Here is a 4,106-nt window from a genome sequence, read left to right as displayed (position 1 = left end):
AAAGGGGAGTTTACGGCCAAGCCTATGCTTAGGCCGTAAACACCCAATTCTCATGCCAAAATGTCCCAAAAACTCAACTAAGGCCTTCTAGAATTTGGTTATAATTTAAGGGAGTGCTTAGGACCATTTATCAACACATTTTGAGGGACAAAATGGAGTTTACGGCCCAAGCACAAGCTAGGACCGTAAACTCCCTCAAACACCATCAAATGAAGGTTTTAACCCCCAAAGTTGGTCCTAGGCATTCACTAGAAATTTAGAGGATTGATTTAAGGCCTTAACATGCATTTTTGGAGGAAAACAAGAGTTTACGGCCAAGCCTAGGGGCTTACGGCCGTAAACTCCCAAGGAGTGGCCTTTGGGCCGTAAACTCCAAGGGAGTAAACTCTTGGACTCCCCCGTAACCCCTATTTGGCCTTATACGATCCCCGAGAACCACTTCTAAGCCCTAAGACCCCGAATCAATGCTAGAATGTCTAAATGTTCTCATAAAAGGCATAAAATGATTAATTCTTTTCAAAACACATATTCCACATGTTAATATGGTCCTAAAAGGTGCACAAGTCTTTATTTGGTACAAAACGCTCAACCGACACTTTCACCCGATTTACCCGATTTACTCGGTTTCAGGTGAGTTCATACCCCTTAAATGAACCTTTCAAATGTTTTTATATGTTTTAGGGGGGGATACAAGTCAATTATACATGTTTATGGAAATTAATCACATGTGATTCACTATCCATAGTTCAAATCACATGTGATTTACCACTATGCTTCATATAAGGATTTTCGCTTTCAAAACTATTTTGGATAAATAAACAATTTTCTAAATGTTTCCTTTTGAAAAGAATTTTTATTAAATAATTTTTTCTTAAAAAATGTAACCACACTAATATATTTATATAAGTAAGACTTGAAGGACTTAGGACCAATAGCTCGCCTTATTTCCTGTTCTTGTTTGATTGTGGGCTTAGGGTAGTTGTTATCCGTCCAACTGTCGTTGATTTCTTAGTTATATATCATGTATATTAGTGTTGGATACGAGGATTTTCATTTCTCCCGATGCTTAAACCACTAAATTGACAAGAACCATACACACTAAGTTAACTATAATAGGTATAGTTAAGGCCACTACTACTCGCTATAGCTACTACTCTACACACTATAACACACACTATTACGAGACTATACACTAATAAGAGAACACACTACGAGTTATACAAAAGACTACTACACTATAATACAAGAGAAAGTACTAATCCAAAGATAATACACTAACTCTCTATGAGATACTCTATTCGCTACACACTACGCCCAGAGTTTTCCGACGGGAGAACGACGCTACATGTATAGATCTATACGGGGGCAGAAACTATTACATCCCGACTGTTAATTTCAGTCCGAGCCGTGCAGGCCCATGGATGCCGCTACTTCACTACACTATACATGACCGGGAAGGTCATGGGGTCCTCTATTACTCACACTATCGGTAACATACAAGGAATACACTATATCCACACTAAAATACTAAACTAAAGGCTAAGTTAACATCCCGAAGTAAACAAGTATCTAATACTAAATGAAGTTTGCACCTCTATTAATGACTAACAGGCATAACCTATTTTAATACCTTACTTATTGGAGATTCACTAATATACTTTTACAATAAACGTTTTTCAAAGATGAGAATTACATGTTTTCTTAAAGGTTTCACTTACAATGTATTTTCTAGAAAATATAGGATTTTCTGGGTTTTCTACTACTTATGAATGTAAATTGCAGCTTTTCATACTATCAGTTCTAATTCTTTTTATACAAAACTCACACTAAACTCTTATGAACTCACCAGCTTTATGCTGATACTCGTTTTCAAAATAACTTGTATCCTCATGTCAAAGATAGACAGGTACAGGTGCAGCATTTTGGAGAAGGTGGAGCATACAAGATCCATCTCTTATTTTTGTATTACTTTTGGTGTTTGTTAAACATTACAAAACACACTTGTAATTAAACTCACTATGTAATGCAATGGTTGTATGTTTCTTGTTTTTACTATTATGCAATTGTGATGATACTGTACATGACGTCCTCCACCCCAAAACGTATTCCGCCGTTATCGGTTTTGGGGTGTGACAATATCCCCCGGTGGATCGACGGTCATTAGGGCACCCAGCCCAGTTAGCATCGAAATAAGATGTTATGGAGAGCTTAGTAGAGTTTGTATATGCATGAAGTTGAAGATTAGAGTTACGATGAAGGCACAACCCGTAAGAGACTATACCCTACAGGTAGCGCAATATACGCTTGACGGCTGACCGGTGATTTTTTGTTGGAGAGTGCATAAATTGGCAGACTTTATTTACCACAAAAGTGATGTCAGGCCTAGAAAGTGTGACATATTGAACAGCACCAACGATTTTTCTATATCGAATCGGGTTATCAAAGGCCTTACTATCCCCAATGGACAAATTAGCAGTTGTTGTTATTGGAGATGAAACTGGTTTGGCTGTAGAAAGACCAGCATGTTGCAGCAATTCAAATTGTATTTGCGTTGAGACAAAATGATAGAATCCGGTTGATAGTGTATCTCAACACCCAAAAAATAAGACAAGGTGCCTATATATTGAACCGAAAATGAATTGCTAAGGTTCTGTACAACTGGATCAATGACTTGAGAATTATTAGCTGTCAAAATGATATCATCAACGTAAACTAGCATGTACATGAGAACTCCCTGTGTTGAATAGATAAACAACGATGGGTCAGTCCGAGAACCCCGAAAACCAAGAGCAAGAAGAGCGGTAGAAAGCCTATGAAACCATCCCCTTGGAGCTTGTTTTAGGCCGTATAATGACTTGTGTAAAAGAAAAACATGATCCGGTTTGGATGGATCAGCAAAACCAGCTTGTTGTTTTTAGATCACCATGTAAGAAGGCATTTTTAACATCGATCTGTCGTAACGGCCATTTTCGTGTGACAGCTAGAGAAAGAACGACACGAATGGTTGTTGCTTTGATAACCAGGCTAAATGTTTCTTGATAATCAATGCCTGGTTGTTGTCGAAAACCCTTAGCAACAAGACATGCTTTGTATCGCTTCACCGCTCCTGTCTCGTCTCTTTTTAGTTTATACACCCATTTGCAATCAACCACATTGATATTTTTGATGCGTGGAACTAGCGACCAAGTTCCGTTTTGTATCAAGGCTGAATATTCCTCACACATAGCCGAGCACCACTGTGGTTGTGTGTTAGCAATGGTAAAGGTGGGAGGTTCAGTATCAGAGTAGTTTTTCGAGTTAATATGGTTGATTTGAGACCATTATACTCTTCCCTAAGTCCGAACATAACAAGCATGACTAGGTCATTTTCTTTTATAGGTTCACCGAATTTAGCAGGAGCATCAGCATAAGCTTGAGCCCGGTTCAGATAGGTAGGGGAGGATTCATCAGCCTTCATCTCAAGTTTCAAAAGTTGGGTCTTTAGATTGTATTCCCTAGAAGACATGTGTGGAGCGTAGGAACGCTCGAGGGACAACCATAGATCTCAAGAAGTATCCCCATGTACGTGTTGGAATGAGGCTTCAGAGACATTCGAGATAATCAACATGCGTACATGATCATCATTGGCGACCCATGCTTGGTACTGAGGGTTGGGTTGTGTGGTTTGTGTAACAGATGAAGCGTCAGTTTCTTTCCCAGTGGATGAGGTTTAGACTGAGATGGTAACAGGTGGACATGGGATTGTGTCGTCAACATAGCCAAACAGGCCATTTGTAACCAGAAACGGTCTCGGACGTGGGTGGGCTGTGGTGGGATGGGTGGTCATTTGTGGGATAGTAGGCTGTTGTGGTTCAGTTTCATGGGTAGAAGTGGTTAGCTGATTTGAAGTGGTGTTGGAGGGTGGATGGTGTCGACAATGGTAAGTATAAATGATGGGAAGAAGAGATAAGTTTGAGGAAGATATTTGTGTAGAAGTGGATGTATGGTTTGGTTTATGAAAGAGTGGTGTTGTGGGTTGTGTTGGTGTAGTAGAAGGCGGAGAATGGTCCTGTGGTGGTAGAGGAGTTGGATAGGAAGAGACATATGGTCCAAGAACAGGTTGTGGT

Source organism: Lactuca serriola, chromosome 6 (genome assembly GCF_051521515.1).
Source record: "Lactuca serriola cultivar US96UC23 chromosome 6, Lser_US96UC23_V15, whole genome shotgun sequence".
NCBI lineage: Eukaryota > Viridiplantae > Streptophyta > Magnoliopsida > Asterales > Asteraceae > Lactuca > Lactuca serriola.
This window is presented reverse-complemented; position numbering follows the sequence as displayed.